Source organism: Diadema antillarum, unplaced genomic scaffold (genome assembly GCF_040938485.1).
Source record: "Diadema antillarum isolate AM-2024a unplaced genomic scaffold, OU_Dant_1.0 scf00000025, whole genome shotgun sequence".
NCBI classification, from domain to species: Eukaryota; Metazoa; Echinodermata; class Echinoidea; order Diadematoida; family Diadematidae; genus Diadema; species Diadema antillarum.
The window spans coordinates 5075828-5095000 of NW_027270914.1; the positions used below are offsets into that span (position 1 = coordinate 5075828).

The 19173-nt window shown below is 36.8% G+C and overlaps 1 protein-coding gene across 3 annotated transcripts in view; it reads right to left on the minus strand.

Annotated features, from left to right (window-relative positions):
* Positions 1 to 19173, minus strand: part of LOC139733790 (dihydropyrimidinase-like) — a 136802-nt gene that overhangs the window by 110542 nt on the left and 7087 nt on the right. The window contains exon 1 of one of the 3 annotated variants that reach the window (XM_071644598.1): positions 4154 to 4589. The exons of 1 other annotated variant lie outside the window; for it this stretch is intronic. The gene's annotated coding sequence lies outside the window, so the exon portion shown is untranslated. Of the gene's footprint in view, positions 1 to 4153; positions 4591 to 19173 lie in introns of those variants that run through there. One more of the 3 variants, XM_071644606.1, reaches the window with a different exon arrangement.

The window sequence follows — 19173 nt, forward strand, 5'->3', positions numbered from 1 at the left end:
ACACTTATCAAAAGGAATTTGGTGGGTCATATAAACTTTGAAAATCAGGCAAAAGCAGTGTTGCCCTTGATATTATTCAAAAAAGTCCTTCCAGTTTAGTGAACGGGACAACCTTGCAATTCTTACACAAATTCTAACTTCCAAACGAGTACAAGATATACAGAGCTCTACAATTAAATATAATAATCAAAAATTTTAAAAGATACATCCTGATCCATCCCTTTAAAGCTACCTAACTAAGGTAGTGAATAGAGTGTGATGGAGAAGATGAAGTTCTTTATTAGGTCTTGGGAAGTTTGGCTGACACAGCTGGAAAGGCGTCAAAGAGTTTATGACCATAGATTCTAGGCTGGTCATTTACAAAGTAATACCGATGATAATTTGTGAGGTGCTTTGTCCACCTTCACAAGGTGCTCAAAGAGCAGTGCAATGTATACTGCGTAGTCAAGAATAAGGGAACAAAGAAGTAGATAACATAGAATTAAATCAAACTTTAAAACAAAGCAGCATGAGAACATAAATTGTGTCTAATCTAAAAACAAAAACATTGAGATATAAGATCTAAGTGTCTAAGTTTTCAGAGAATAATGACTACATAGCAAGTAAAGTCCTTTCCAGTGTTGATCCGGTAAGACATCACCCCCCCCCCCCCCATCCCCCATCCCCAAGCAATGATGTGATCTAAGTGAAAAATGTTTAGCAATACAAACTTTATATGTTCTGAATGAAACAAATTATCTTTGTGTGACTTCATTTGCAAATATGGAGTGGAAGAAATTATGATAAACAAATATGATAAATCAGTGTAGCAACATTGCAAGTTTCTCAACCAAGCAAGGGTTTTTCATTTTTTTTAAAAAGAATAATACAGCCACTGAATAATATATGTGACTGTGATACGATAATGTGGGATATTTTGATAAAACCAATACCATGAAAATGTCCCTTTTACAATTGTACATAGCATGCAACTACAAACACTACTGTACCTTCATAATCTTTCTTGCCTCCTAAAAATGCATCACAAGAGAGTTTAAGTAAAAGAGCAAACATTCACCTGCATCAGAGGTACCAAAATCTGCTGCCAGGTGAGTGAAAGAGGAATGTTGTCATGGCAACGGTACTGGGCACCTGCTTTGCTGATGCAGTGCTAACACTATCACTCAATACGGAATCTGAGTTTGTACAAGGTAGTACTCTCATCATTATTTCAGATCACTCAGTATGGCATCATCTCACTACAGTCCTACATGAAAATGCCATCAAGGAAAACTATGACTGTATTTTGCTGGCCCTTCCATTTTCCTGCAAACTTTGCAAAAATATGATATCCATTCATTGCCAGCACAACTTTGTCAAACCTTCACCCATTCACCACTAAGTTATGAACTTCTCACAGACGTGAGCGAGGTTACATATGAATTCCATGGCTAGTGGGTTAGCTCTTAAACTCTCGATTTACAGTGTAAGTAGTTTGTCCCTACCATACAAAAACAGGATTTACTTTACATTTGTACACGTATATCCCTCCACTCCTAATTCCTTTCTTCCATTCCGTTCTTCTCTGATCGGTTACACACAAGAGAAAATTCGTAACTTGAATCATCATTGTAATGATGATTGCAATTCGTCTTTAGAATTATCGGACCTTACACATGCTTGCTCGAAAACTGTGATTAGAATTCGAATTCTCGAGCTAAGGCATTACGTAATCCTTGGTGACTTGTTAATCAAAACGTACGATCGAGTGCATGCATGCGTATTATCTACAGAAGTGCTTGAAGGGTCACGTAAGCTCCGCCCCTCAAAAGATGTTTTGGAGGTCAAGCATTACACATGCAAATTTCGCACCATAATTTGAGTGAAACTTCACTGGAATTCAACTCCGGACTAGAATTTGCATTCGTGATTGTGATTAGCATTCGTGATTCTAATTTGCTTCCACACGTGCTAAAAATTCGTCATTAGAATTATTTTTCACTGGAATCATCATTCAAATGACAAATTTTTGACCGTGTGTAACCGCTCTCTATTATGTTCATCTACCACTACGAGAGAGAACATTCAATCTTATATGTTAATTACAAGTACATCAAGTTGTTTACTGGCCCTCTGTCTGGCTATAATATTACGTCTCCTTCAATTTCTCCATTCATCTTTCTGTATCTTTCTATCTCTATCTATCTCTCTCTCTCTCTCTCTCTCTCTCTCTAACTCTATACATTGTATATCCAACTATCTGTCTCTCTTTATTAGTGTTTCTATATCTCTTTCATTCTATCTTTTTCTCATTCTGGCTATTCATTCATCCATCTCTATCTGTGTCTCAATTTATCTATTCATCCATCTATCCATCTATCTCTCTATCTGTATATCATCATCTCTATTGCATTCCTTCTTTCATCCCTTTTTCTGGTTCTCATCTTCCATATGCGACACACGCATCCCTTTTTGATACACACTCTTACTACCAGTTCCACTCATCCATGACATGATAATCTGTATTGCCATCTCTCTGAGAAAGGTCACTGCACTTTCCATCTTATCAACGTACGATTCTTGCTCATATATCATATCAATCTTGACTTTCCTCAACATTAATATGACAATGAAGATGCACACTATTTGAAATGCACAAATGCACAATTCATTGTAAGCAATCACACATTACTTAGTACTGTTGAGGTACATGGCTGTATCACACCCCTCCATACAAAACTCATCCATTGCATCAATATGTCTTTGTAAAGTTTGTGATATGAAAGTCTCACTAAGCCTATAGTTCATAAATACAGCCTACTGTTGACTTTTAGTAGGAAAGGGCTACACTTATGCACATAGTGTCTACACAATCCATACAATGACTATCTGGCCCAAAACACGCTTATCACAAAGACCTATTCCATACATGTCTCAGTGGTTTTATTTTCCCTTGGGAATTGACCGACATTTCCATATTCAACATCAGGTAAAGATATTGTTCATCAAAATAAATGCAATGTATATTATCTCCAAGATGGAAAATGATAAACTTTGCTCCTTGATAATGGATTTCCCATACCACAGATAGGTTTTGATTGTGAATCTAAAAGAGTTCAATTCACAAAATATATGGTATAGGTATACAGAATGTAGAAGGAATAATTTGTTCACATCCCCTTCCATCAAAATTTTGTAAACTTGTTAGTTAGGAGTTACATCATAGCGACATTCCATGAGCATATAGTGTACAGGGACATATGCCTCGGGTGACAGGCTCATTACGTGTGCAATGACAGGAGTATATGGCATACCATTTATCAATATGATATATACATAATATATGTAATGCAATACACTGGAACCACATGATTGATATAGACTCAAACTATAAGGCAGGGCTCGACATTAACCGTGGCCCGGTGGCCCGGTGGCCCGGGGCCACCAAAAACGAACGTCGGGCCACCAAAATTTCAGAAATGAAGAATTTGGTAGCCTGATCTGGCCACCAAAAAAGGTGGGATGTTTGCCTTTGGGCCACCAAAAATAAAAGCTAGTGTGGAGCCCTGTATAACTAAAAGGTATATAAGCAATTTGACTCTCACTCACACCAGAATACTGAGAACAAATTCCAGGAAGTCCTGACAGAAATATAAATCAAAATTGAATTATGCATGGGAGAAATAGATTATACTATGTAAGGTTCAAAGAATTTCACAGAGCATATTACATGAGATAATTAACATGATTACGATATAACATTAGGATGTCATTGAGAGTCTTTCACTCATAGTATATAATTCAGATATCTTAATATATATAATATACTGAAATAGGCACATATATTTATATATCTCACAGTATACTACATTCTTTGTGGCTGGCATGCATGGTTTGCTTTCAATAATATTTGGCTGGGTATTTCCTTGTGCATCAGTTCTTCCAGCTATATCACTATGCTTCATTGAGATATTCAGAGTTGGCTAATAAATCATAGCATCAAATGAGCCCTATTCTGTCTCTGTCAAGACATAGACCATAGCCTCTGTACACACCTCTCCCACTACCGATCACCATGTGTTAATGTACACCTGAGGTAACCAACGGGGGAGGGAAAAAAAAAATCACATGCAAAGAGACACGGCCCTTCTGACGATATAAAGTGCATACTCACCGAGAGATATAGGGCTGCTGGTCTAGCTCTTCCACAGCATCAAAAGAATATTCTCCTCACTAGAGAGAAATATCCCAGCAGAGATCACGCTGTGTTCCCACAAATTCAGCACAATTGCCCTTTTTGCCAGAAATCTGAATGTTTACAATAGGCCTCCCATAGCCCTACTATCCGCCCAGATCCAACGCATGCTAGCTCTGTACATCATGCTTCGTCTGGATGAAGCCTGTGCATTTTCTCCCTCTCTCTCCCTCTCTCCCTCTCTCATGCCCGCGATCACTTTATCCTCCAGTACACACATGGGTGCAAGGTCATGAATTATGCATGAGGTCATGCACCGGCGGGTCATAGCTCATGCATATGCATGTTGGCACAGCTGCTGCGGTGTGTTCTGTCAATGGCAAAACCTAAGCTTGGATGCATCTAAAGAATTAACGATGGGGATTCCATTTCATTTAATTAGGGAGATGTCCATTCTCAGTGATGGTTGATAAAACCACACAGCATTGAACCAAGCTGCATGAAAATTTGTGCCTTTCATTGTTTTTAATATCATAATTGTATAGACAGACTCTCTATGCAAGCAAAATGTTCTCAGCACTATCCATGATTTCTTTACAGACCACGATAACATCTACATCAAATATTCTCTAGAGACGGACTGGAAAAAGTGGAGGTGATCCAATTTTCAAAGTTTAGATGCCTATCAACTTCATTCAAATCACAATAAACACAGTGTATTGTTGGCGATGGTGTTTATGTAATGGTAGTCATGCGCTTCCCACCCTCTCAGCTGTAGATGTCTTGTATACATGACCTGTCACAGGTTAAAGGCACTATTTACCATCTGCTGATGAAACAAACAAACAAAAAACAGCTTTAGTACTTCAAAAAAGTTCTAAAATGTGAGTTAGGGATAGAAACAGCCAATGTAAGAATTTGAATCAGTATAATCAATGTTAAGTATCATTAAATATACAAGATGTGAACAATAGTTCTAACAAAAATGTTTCTAGACTAAACCAGTTATGGTTTATTGAGAAAAATAGTGATATCTCCTAATATTTAAGGTGTAACTACAAAATTTTGATATGGTAGGATGTCTTGTGATACAACTGACTTACACATTTGCATCAAATAAGATATCTCAAACATTTTTTAAATCACTGTTCCCATGGTAAACAGTAACTTTAAAATTCTCAACATTGCTGAAAGGCAGGATGAGTAGAGAGCTCACATCCAGAGTGGATCTTGTTTACATGAGCTCCAAGGATCCATGACGTCCAATCAAATAAAGGATTTCACCAAGCAGACAAATGCACCAATCAAGTTTCAGATATTGGCCCATGGGTAGACACTTACAAATTCTTATTTTGATCATTCATTCGGTGCTTAAAAACACTGCTTGACAATGCGGCGGCTCAGTTTTATAAATTGACAAATTTTGCTCACCGAGCTCTTTAGTGATAAATAATGTTCCGTAGTGTTCAAACACTACATGATACTCATGATCTAATCCATGGATATTTTCCTTCAGTGAGCATTCATTAACAGTATGCAAAAGACACAGAATATATGATATTATACAACGCCCAAGTAGATCCTTGTAATTTGACTGGAGGATTGCCGGTGACGTGATATTCAATAAGTACTCCATTCAACGCGCCGTGCAATTTTGGTTCTATTTTTGCGTGCAACTTGGTTCGATTTTTTCGTTCTATTCCACGGTTCGAGAAATTGTACGGTACTGCATGTACTGTGTGTTGCATATTGCAGCTAGCGCGGTGAACGCGTGCAGCACATCCCATGCGCGTATGTAGGCCTACGTACGTAGTGCTAGTGTACGTGTATGAGCGCTAGCTGTTACCTGTATCTACACTGATTGCACAAGCCAGAAAGAGAATCGCAGTGGATCCACATGTAAGTATGGCTATATTTTTCATATAGACTTCAAGGCCTACTTAGACCTACCCAACAATCCTCCAACCAAACAGAGATCTACTTGGACGTTGTATAAAACAAATAGTGTACGGTCTTTACTCGTGCAATGGAACGAGATTTGCGGTGAAAGATGGCACTATTCAACTCGGCTTTGCCTCGTTGAATAGAGCCTTTATCTTTCACCTCGTGCTCGTACCATTGCACTCGTGACCATTCACTATTTGTATACTATTCCATGTTTTTGTAGGTCTGCAAATGTAAACCGGACTGATGACACAACATGGTATCCAGGGATGAAAACTGACATTATTGTAAATATTCACAAACATTCCTAAATTTCTGTAATTCCACATATCCTTGTGCTGTTTCTGATATGAAGTGGACTCTTTCTTATAGCAAACATCTTTATCTTTTCCTTAAAGTTCAAACTTTCTTTTTAATTCTTTGTTATTCAAACCTGAATACAATAAAATGTTGATATAACAAAGGGATTTCACAAGTACCAACAAGTTTGTTATGATGAAAATAGATGGTACCTCACTACACTTCCTCCTCTACAAAACTCATTTGATGTCGAAGTCATACAAATATTTATCACCATGGAGACAAGAAAACAGATAATAGAGAGAGACAGAGAGAGAGACAAAATAATTCTGACAATATAAGAGCGACAATGTTTTATCAAATTTCTCTTATGATACCAGATTAATCTAGAGTAAAATTGAGATCTCAGACTTTAAGAAAATAGCCACATGGTAGTCGAAAGTACAAATATATGCCCTATTGATCTGCCTCAGTGAGGGACATAGAAGATATCACATTAGTAAATTGAGATGGATGGCTTGGATCCCTACACTGTATAGGCAGAGGTGCTGCGATGACTCATGAATTATTCATGAGCTGATGACTGGCTGGGCCGTCATCACACTGATCATTCCAGAAGCCATTTTCCACTCTTTCTTTTCTTCTCTCTCCTTTTCTACTCCTGACTCTCTTCTTTCCTCTCCCACTCACATTTCTCTTCTCTCTCTCTCTCTCTCTCTCTCTCCCTCTCTTTCTTTCCCTCTCTTTCTGAGAATCACACTGTATTCTTATATTTTGTAAAATCACACTCTTTCTCATAATCATTTCCTCATTCTGTCTGTAAGAATCACAGCAAGAAAAGTTGATACAAAAACCTGTTGCTTTCTGAAGATTGAAGTATATCTGTTGCATAGTACAGATATACACTACAGACCATACAGGCAATGAAAATGATGAAGATTAGGTTTTGGTTAATATACACTTGTATACGTTGCTATAACAGCACTTTCCCCAAAAGAGCACTGCTGCTAGGTTACTACAAGACAACAATTAACAAAAGATAACAACAAATAACAAAAGATAATTAACAAAAGATTATTTTGTTTAATTTCAGATTTCCAGAACTTTTTTCATTTTAAGTCAGATTTTGATAACACTTCTGTCATTCCCTTCGGCTGATTAACTCTAACTTCAGTATAAAAGTCATTTGAGCATAGAGTGAACTTGTATTTTAAACACGCGTTGAACACTTGGGTAAGCGGGCAGCCTCATTACAATCGATACTCCTACGATCACTCATCACAATGCATGTCATTGCCTTTCAACATCCTCATATCCAGAGCAGACGACGACTTCAAACTCACATCTCTGCCTAGCAACCAACCGCTCCCGCACATGCCCACCTCTCTCGCACCCACCTGTCTCGCACCCGATACATGCGTAGACATAATTACTAATGTGCTGGCCGTGCATTAATGCAAGTCAAATCCCGACAGGTTGAAGTCCGCGGTGAGTCATTCACCGAACAAGATTCATGTCCAACATCCCCACTATAATACATGGATCGATCGTGTCAGCCCCTCCCCATTCTTTGCCTTCTCTGGGGCCCCATTCGGAACCCATGGCTTGGATCAATACAAAAACTAATATAAAAGAATCAAAACAAAGTAAGGGCATCATCTCATAACATCAATATTACTTTCTTAGTTTTCCTAAATTTGTCATTTTGTTTTATAAAGAGGTTAATTATTTTCTTCAGACTAGACGTTCTCTTCACTGAGTAAGTCTATTACACTAAGATCTAAAGGCAAACAATGGTCTCAGGTATATTTTGCAACATACTGGTTAATCACAAAATATAAGGACAATTATTTTTTTTTTTTTACTACACATCATCAGGGACATTTAACCACAGTATCCACAGCAAAAAAAAAAAAAAGGATGATGTGTATTATATTTTGATAGTTAATATACAATTGAAGATACATAGGCCTACACAGAAAATTCTACACTTGCACAAAACAGTTCAGTATGACACACATGTATTCTGATCTCTTCCTGTCATTTTAACTCTAACCAGCAAATGAACTAATTTACAAGAATCAAAGAGTACTAGTAGTATCACCTTTAAAAAAAAATGAGAGAAAGGCACAAGCAGAGAATACTTCATCATTCTGGTCTGTATATGAACTCTACTTGACCTCTTATCAAATATGAGGGAAAAGATAGTAATTTAACCCGTTTAGGACGAGTCCCGAGTATACTCTGGCAGGAGTCTATGGGAAATGTGTGTTGTAGCAAAATCAGTCTGTTCTCAACGAGTTAATATTGGTCACATTCATCACGAGGGCATTGCATCCTTTAATCTCCTCTCTTCTACTGCAGAAATCAGCTGCCTCTGACAAAGACAATTAGCATTACGAGAAGCAGAAATGGGCAGGTCTGAATAGAGCGAGGCCTTCATAAAATTTATTAACGTTCTGGTTTGATACACTGCCTTGATGTAATTAGATCTTTATCATTAGGCAGACAAGGGTTTTCATAAACATCATTCAACTAAATGTCTCAATGGTAACATAATACATGCTTGGCTTAATGCCATCTAAAATGCATGCACAAATGCAGAATTTTCCAAGCAAGCTGCCAATAGCTACCATAAAAATGCTTGAAAGTCTTCAATGAAGCAACATAAAGTACCTCAATGAACTGATTTCCATTTCTTCATACTACGGTTCGCAACAATCAGAAATTTTTTACTGATAATACAAAATAGCAAAAGATGAAATTATGTTAGTTAATACACATTCCCACACATATGGACAAAAAACTGCATTGTATCCTAACATGTGAACCTGACAACATTCACTCATACATTTCCACATGACTGTTCATCTGGATACATCATCACAAATGTTGGGAGTCTTTTCAGATTGCAGAAGAACTTGTTGTCAACCTGACTAGTGAAACATTTTATGCTGCTGGATTACCTCTTGCATAGCACATTTGGTATAGTATCATGTTTTGTACAGACGCAAGTCTAAAATCATGTTGGGTCCAGAGGTGCTTTCTAACAGAGACTTGCTCCATTCTGGAAGGGACAATTCTAAGGCTGTGTTTATCTAACTCCAGAGAGAGAATCATGTCTCAGAACGTGTTTCAAATGGAGTTTACAAACGTGGTTTGAAATGCGATTCTCAGGGTGCCGCATTTATCTGAACATCATATAATTGTGATTTGAGTGAATCACTGCGGAGCTACTTTGTGCAGTTTGACCCAGGAAGTAGAGGTCAACTGAGGCGCACGCTTTTTTGTATTAAACCCACGGCTTGTACACTGGAATTGACCTTGGCAGCTTGGAGATACAAATACATTTCAAACGGCATTGTTTTATCTACTCAAAGAAAGGCAATTGTGGTCTCAAATCACATTTCAAATCGCCCTCTGAATGGCATTTCAAATCGGCGTTTCTAAACATGCTTGAAAACATGGTTGTGTTCATCTACATGTATCGCTTGAAAATGCCTCAAACACATTTAGGATTGTGATTCTGCCTCAACAAATTTTTTAGATATGCACCCTAAGAGACAGTTAAGAGGATGGAGTCTTAACTTGACCTTCCATTTACTTTTGATATGATATGGTGCATGCACATAAACATACAAACTCTGCTTGCATGTAAGTTTGTAATGGTTGCCTGTTTCTTTAGACTTGTTCACAGTACACCAAAAATTGCCACTTTTTCACGATTCTTGCAATGCACAGTAAGAACTTTTAATTTTTGTGTGTGGTCACACTCACACACATAAACAAACAGAAAAACAACTCTTGCAATGAACATCATGATGGAAACTCTTGCAATAATTTGACTCCCACTCCGTGTTTTAATGGCACATGAAGAAACCCTTAATTTTTTTAATCCCATAAAAGGCATAATGTTCTGTATCTGTACAATCAGGGGTCAGGGGTCGGGAGACTCAAAGCCCTGAATTTGCACTGAGAGGTTCTCTTTGTGCGTAAAATTTGCAAATATTTCAAAATCGCAATGCAAAAACAGATAACTCCTATGTGTGAATGCAGCTATAGTCAGATCATGGAGTTTGTGATGCAGCTGCTGTAACTTAATGCCTTTTGCAGTTAGCAGTCAGCGAGGCAAACACTCATTCCAGAGTGTGAATACATTGTAACTTGAACCACAATCACAAACCATGTTTTCAAAATGTGAAATACCCTACAAACGAGTTCTTTCGTAAGTGTGAAAACCCTTAGTGCGGAGACCAAAGAAGTGTGCAGATGGCAGGAGGCAGAATTGAAACTGCAGGCTCAGGAGTTAATTGGGCCTGAGAATCCTACTGCATCTGATTACAAGGCTGCATTTATTATCATCTTAAAGACACCATCCCGTTCAGCCTCATAGCAAGTCACGTTTCAGCCGGTACGCGAAATGTCAGCTGCATCTCAAGGTTAATTAAAGTCTCAATATGGATATTAAATATCATTTCAAATGTAGAGCTCAATATGGTTATTCTAATTTTCACTTCTTTTAGTTCCATCTTTTCATTGAGGAAAAATGAAAATCCATAACCTGTTTAAGTACATACTATTGAAAAATCTAGATAACCATTGACACAAACTATAGGTTTTCTATTTCAAAAAGAAGAAAACCCTACTATATATCCACAACTACAATAATATGAAATATACGCCTAATATGTAATGTAATAATATGTAATATACAATGAAATAGAAAATCAAAAGAAAACTGATTTCATTCTTCCACAGCATTTGACAACAAGGTCTTTGGATTCTGTTCTGATGCAATACTTTTATATTACAATCTATTATATGAAAATATAAATATATATCTACAAATATTATACTCAAAGAGTCCTTTCACATTCACTCTGCCCAACAGTGGGATTCAGTTGCCCTGGGCTAGCAGGCAATTGGGTTCATAAACGCATGAATGAACGTCTCCACAATACAAAACCCCGCTGCATTTCTCTGACAAAGGAGTATCCTAGACACATGTTGGCCCTTGTCTCAGATGCTAGCCCTCCAAGACCGTGCCAAGACAAAGGGGTTTTTATTTCCCTACTGTCTAGTCCACCATACTCACTACCCCCACCCCACCCCACCCATCCATACCTCCCCCCTCCCCACCCTAACGTCACTACCATTACATCCTTTCCACATCCCTGTCACATTCGTCTCCCTTCTCTAGCTGGGAGAGATGACACAGCTTCGGCTTTGACAGTGGACGCTGCATCACTGAATGACTCACCCCATGAATAATTCATGAAGTTATTTGCATATGAACAGAGCAAGTGGGGGGAAACTCTATGCACTCACAACTGAATGACAAAGGGACTAGTTGATAAAAACTGAGATTTATATTATCTGGAAATAATTAAGGCTCTGCTTGCTAAATACACTGCATTCTGTACCTTACAAGATAGAAAACCTCATTTGCTTCTCAGCAGGCAATGAAAAATAGGCAATATGATATAATACCATTCCACTTTCTCATACTCCAATACTCTCTCTCTCCTGATCTATCTATCTATATATATATTTATCTATTTATCTATTTATCTATTTATCTATTTATCTATTTATCTATTTATTTATTCATTAATCTGTTTATCTATCTCTCCCACTCACTCCTCCAACCCATACGCTCCAGGCAAATAATGCATTGTCTTAATAGAAAGTGAATGTAAAAAATAGTTAATATATTTAATACATGTTTGTACATTTGAATGTATTCATGATGATCCTTGTAAGATGTCCGCAATTCAGTCTGCGGGCTGCAAGAGATGTTATTCAATAAATACCTTTCATTATTATTATTATTATGTATCTCATTTCTCATACGCACACCTTTTACATTGGTCACTATTAATGCTCTACATTTGGAAAGATGTAAACACCAATGTCATGAAAGGGGACCTATTATGAACTGGTACGAATGATGTGCTGTTATTGGTATCTGTGCATTATTTTGTGTGTGAGGGAGGTGTCTTCTTTTTTTTTTTTTTTAAATTGGCAATAACACTTGATGAATGATGAAATACTTCCCATTTATAAAACACTTCTCACACATATAATTAGCCAACATTTTGGCAAAATTGAATAACAGATGTATTAGTTCTGTTAAATTCCTGTGAAACAGTGCTTACATGTACAAGCAAGGCTTTTTTTCTGAATTAAACAAAGCACTAAAAAAACAGCAACAGAATTTTAAATTAATTTCCTGTATAAATCAAAACAGACAATATCAAGAAACAATGACTTTCATGAAAATTTTTTACTATATGTATGAGCCACAAACTAGTGTAAGCACAAAAATGAATGCAGGGCAGTCATTGACCTCATGAATATTCATAAGACAGGGCCCCTAACTCTGTATAGCAAGACACACACAAACAAAACCACAGCACTGCTCAATCTACAAAGATAAGAGCTGTACCTGGCACGTGCTGCCAATAGGCACACACAGTGCAGCTCATCATGCATGCATTATGCCTAAATCACTGTGCCAACATGCATTACACAGGGCCACAGTCTGGACAGCAGACACCCAAGTGTCAAATAATCCATATAAATAGTCTTGCTCTAACTAACCTTCAGAGTCCTTCTATGTCTACTTATGGTATCACTTCCATTGCAAAATAAAAATATGGTTGTACTTGACACCTACCATGTAAAGTTTTATCACAGTCATATACTTTCTTTCTTTCTTTCTTTCTTTCTGTTTTTTTTTTTTTTTTTTTGGGGGGGGGGGGAGTAAGGGTGTTTCAGCATGCAATGAAGAAGTAGCTAAATAATCAAGTTGAAATGTGATTCTAAATCCTATCAGAACAGGGTCTGGTTGCAGAAACTAACCTTCCCTCACACAATGAGAATTGATTTCAAATTAGAGTGATTTGCAATCTGTGTTCACTCAAGTACGGTAAGTGTATTACAATATTCTTTGTTTGGCTAGGTCACATTATTGATCCAGGGCATAATGTAGGATTCACCTGCCCAGTGCCAGAACACAATACTTAAAATCGTAATTCTGTACCACCCCCTTAACAAACATCTTTTATCTATCTTTGTTTCTCTCCCTAATCTCTTACTTCTGTTTATCATTATCTAAACAGTAAAACTCCACCTCAATAGGGTAAAGTTTTGAAAATATATGGAACAGAAGAGTAAGTAACAAAATGTCAAGAGTTTCCATTTCAACAAAACCAAATCAGTCACTTGGCCTGCTTTAACAAGTAATACGAATCTGATGTGGTTATTAAGTAATTTCTCAAAATCATCCCATGAACTTGCAAATTAATTGATATAATTTTAAAGATCTAAACTTTCGACAAAATCAGAAAGAGAAAATGAAATGTATCTCTCCCACTGAAATACGGTACTATGGAGTTATAATGAGTTTAATAGAATTATGACTTTCATTTCAGAGGGGGTTGTGGTTGTTGAATTATCAAACAAACAAAAAGATATACGTGTAAGAAGAGATAAGAAGAATATCATAGCATGCTCACTTTTGTACAACTGAATGCAAACAAAATCATAATTTCACAAAACATGTAATATTTTGAAATTCCATAACTTTCTTATGTCTAATTCCAGTAAATTTCTGGCATCAGTTTAATAACATTCGGGTTACCATTTAATTTTGTCATCTTTTGTCAAATATAGATGGTTCTGAATCATTCATTATTATTTTACATAAAGTATAAATAAATTAATTGTTACATTATTACCAAGGAAAGGAGCTTGCTACACTATTTTTTCTTTCTCTCTCTCTCTCTCTCTCTCTCTCTCCTCTATTCAGTTGTAATTATCAAAGAACATGCACATTAACAGAAATCCATACACATGAAAAGTCAAATACATACAGACATACACTGTATCAGGTCACTCAACCTTTCAGGTTTATGGGGGAGGGGAAATTCCACCTAAAGAAAGAAATGTAGAATGATTAATCACCTGTACATAAAATCAGATGGTAGGAGTTTGTGCCAAACCCAGGAGGTAGAATTTGCACTGCTCGTTTGTGGTCAAATGTCCATTATATCAAAATAGTCAAACTATTTTGAAGTGTTTGGGAATTCATCATTCTAGCTCAAAGCACTTTAAAATTCAGTCAAGTGGATGGTATGGGCTGACAAAATCAGCAAGAAATATTGCTGAGATTATAAGTACAAACACATGAAGGTATACAGCAAAGAGGTAGGAGAGTATATTCCCACCTCCCTGTATAAAGCCTACATTATAGTATTACCTCTAAAGCCAACACTTGCACATGTTATTTATATGAAATATGTCAGTCCAAGTTCTTCCATTACCTTTTGGTCTAAAAGCAATATTCAAACAAAGTGATTCTTTGCATATGGTGTATATATTTGTAATCTTTACTTCACGTACATGTATATACATACACATACATAATATGCATATATTTGTATACATTGTGATTATACATAAAATACTTAAACAGAGAGAAGGGGGCACAAGAACAAAAAAGTCTCCAAAAAAATTTCAAAATCTTCTCGAGATATTGATTGCCTAAATAAACAGTTCAGTGTCCTGTTATGCCAGAATTTTTCTCATTCTCACAAGATTTTGTTGTTGTTATCTGATGTCATTCATTGACTAACTTCCCATGTTTCCTATAGACCATCAGTACATAAAATAGATTTAGATAAGGAAGTGAATACAGTAAGAATGGTGGCTCAGTGATGTTCAGCACCAACTACCAGCAAACAGAATAGCAGGGCTGACTCAATCAATCTCCCCCATTGTTAATCCTAACCTCCTCCTATTGTTAATCCTACCTCCTCCTAATCTCATCCAGACACCAAGGAGACACCAGTCCCTCCCTATCAGACAAAGACATCTTAAACATTCCTCTACTCAACAAAATCAACAATCAATCACATCCTTTTGTGACTGACATTTTGTCAGCTTCAAGTTGCGTACATCACAAACACTTGTACAGCTTTGTAAGAGAAGTCAAGAAGGAAGATTGGTTTTGTGTATTTACATTATAACTACTTCTGTGCTTGGCTCTTTTCAAAATTCAACCACAAAAGATTGCATGTGATCTTCACAAGGACTCCTCCACCCACAGGATGGACCTCAAACCAACTACACTGTCCTTTTAACCCTTTGGAGACATGTCCTGAGTATATTCCAGCAGATATCTATGGGAAATGTATGTTATATGAGAATCGGCTCACCCTAAATGGGTTAAGTACAAAAGATGTATGTTTTGCACAGGTTTCCCCTTTTCATGTTGATTTGGCCCAGCAATCAAAGTCACAATTCACAAAAGAGTCGGGTTATACAGTATGTAGATGTATATCAAAACATCAACATGATTTAACATTCAATGAGCATTTAGATACAACTACAGGTGACTGTGAGATTGAGCAATACGAAAAAAAAAAAAAGAAGTCCGGTTGTGTGAAAACAGTGCATCATGAGCTTGTAGCTCTTTGATTGATGATACTTTGTTCTAATTCCAGTAAAAAAAAATGGCAACAATTTTAGACATCACACATGTTTCACATTCAGTGATGTAATTTATGCTTCCCCTCTCGGTGCCACTTACTTGATGTCCCCATAACATAATGGACTAGTCGCACATGTTAAATGTATTTCCATTATTGGTGAGTAAGCATTACTCATCATCGAAACAAGCCACGTTTCCACCCACTAAAATAACCATTACAGCATCCACAGACTGGGAATCAAGTGTGAACACATGAGTGCAGCCATGAATTATTTATGAGTCGGAACCAAAATTTCAGATACATACAATTTTTTCTTTCCTTTGTCATACCACGATGCCTTCAAAGCATCTGTTCACTGTATAAAAATTATATGCTTTGTAGGAGGACATCTGCGGTGTATGTGCACTGCATACTTTTTTTTTTTTCCAGAGCACCTCACCTGAATAGCAACAGCCCCCTCTAGAGTCAAAGTTACTACAGTGAGATAGGTGCACTCAAAGTTGGACCTTGGCTATGACGACAGAGTTCTTTGCAATAATGGCAAAGTTATTTGCAGATTGGATAAAGACTAGCAAAACAAAAATGACAGTCTGACTTGAATTGTGTAACTTGTCTGACTAATTGTTTCAAATGTTTCACTTGTCCTCAATATTCATTTTACTTGTTTCATTAAACATTTAACAATTTCCAGAACAAGAACAATGTGTAAGTGGAGGTATCATGAAAGGTCTTGGTTATGCGATCTTATTGGGGAAAAACTTTTGAAAAGCAAATTAAAAAAGTTGAAGAAAGCCATCTCCTTAAAAAATAAAAAATAAAAAAAATACCATAGACCTGCCCTTTTTAACCTGTTGCTGGGCCCAAGTAGTGGCATCTACGGATGTTGTCCCGATGTTGTCTGGGCAAGGTCTGTTAGTTGATGTTATAAAATGGGTTCAAGAATGTAGCCAATAGGAAGCGCTGAAATGAGACACACCTCCTTCCTTTACTTCAGTACAACTGCACTGCCTGTAATCCTATGGTAGATTGCCGATCGTCTGTGCGCGCGGCGGCTCCTTTGATGAATTGCATGCATACGCGTACGCGCTGTCAATCCTGTAAACAACTTCTAGTTCGGGCTGCCGGCCGGCCGGCCTGTCTTCCCTTGTGCATAACATATGTGGCGTACGTACTGTACGTATACTGTACTATACGTACACTTTGTACAGTACAGTAGACCAAGCATTATGGGACCGGACGCGTACATGGAGTCACTTTGAAGAGCAAATCCAACGATTTAGCAGGTTAATTCTCACGCCGTTTTCAGAGTATGTTGTCTAGTAGGCCTATATGAGGAGTCTATATCAAGTCTTTAAGGTAAAGGGTGCATATTCTATGTAAAATAAGTAAGTTTTCATGTGGGTGTCCGGAAACCCATCCCCCCGTTATACTTATACTGTATGTGCGGGACTTCCGCGAGTGCGACGTGCGTAAAAGTTTGGGACGAACATCTTCGGACGTCTTGACTCACAAAGGTACGTGAAAAACGCTGAAAAATGATGTTAGTTTTCGAATTTTCGACCCATTTTATAAAACAAATGATGCACAGGATTATTTCGTGGCATTAGTGTAGGCGTAGCTCACTCTCGGGTATTTACAATGTAGTGCAACATGCACTCGGCTTCGCCTCGTTCATGTTTCACAACTGTAAATACCCTCGAGTGCACTACGCCTACACTAACGCACTCTATCCTGTGCATCATTTGTATAATATCAATAAAGAATACCATCGCATATGTTTTAAATAATGAATGATAACTAAAACCAGCAATTTCATTTTTTACCTCACTGAGCTGGAAAACTTAAGTAGGGGGCCTACATAAGTCAAAATGGGAGAGCCATTGAATACAATGTGGAATGATGGATGGCTATAATACACATCTGCAGGCACTTGCCCATGGTACAATCGAGATACTGATACTCTTTTGAATAAAAAAAATTATAATGAAAAAAAAAATATATATATAATTTCTTTAGTAAGATTAAAAATTCATAAAGTTTTAACAAATCAAGTCACAAGGGAATCTGCTACTGAAATCATCATCTTGTTACCATCAAATGGCACCTCTTAACTTCACTCTGTAGGGCTTATAAGATATCTTATTGGAGAAAGATCAAATGAATTTTTTTTCAATTTATGATATACAATGTACACTTTGTATGCTTAAAACCATATAACAGGAAAGTTATTACATTTGGGACAAAAAAACTTCAATATTTCAATGTGTTGCCAATTTTAAGAATGAAATATAGCAGTAGCAATTTCGAGGAGTTTGAAAATTCTAACCTAATGAACAATTATTTTTAAAATTATAATCAAATATTACAAAGATAAGGCATCACAAAACAGACATGAGATTTCAGGGACTCAACGGGTTACTGTATGGCAATATGCTTACCAATAGATCTTGATATTTCCAGCATATGTAGGCACCTACTGGTTTCTAACTTATTTATATATTTTTTTAAGTTTCAGGAAAGATAAAGAATCATCATCATAACAACAAGGATACCCAAAACAGAGTAATCCTAATAAAAGGTTGGACCCAACTTTTATTATGATCACTTTATTTACTTTGTTTTTGGATGACTCAGCCATTCCAAAACCAATTTCCATCAAATAAACTTGGACTTTGTCTTAGAGTGGCATGGTCTGTACTACATCATAAGTGGTTTCTTGGTATCTCGCATAAAGTTACAAGCCCAGTCCTCGCCTCCACCAATACTGTACCATCCCTTTAAGGAATACTCTAAGACTGCTGCTGCTTGCTGCAAAAGGACGCACAACAAAGTCCTTTATACCATGAATTAACTGAAAGACTTTGTCCCCACTTTCATTTTAAAGGTCGTGTTTACCTTTAGGAACAGTGATTTTTTTTTAAAAATCAAGATATGACATTTAATCCATATTATTATGTAGGTCTGCTGTACCACAAAACATCCTATCATATAAAATTTTCATGATAAAACCTAAAATATTAGGAGATATTTTTCTCAATAAACCATAACTGTAGATGGTTTAGTCTGGAAACATTTTTATTATAACTGCTGTTCACATTTTGTATATATGTATTTAACAATACTTAACATCAATTTTACCGATTCAAATTTGCTATCCCTACCTCACATTTTAGAACTATTTTAAAGCACTAATGCTGGGTTTTTGTTTCATCTGCAAATGGTAAATTATGCCTTTAAGAGCAAAGACTGCTATAAATA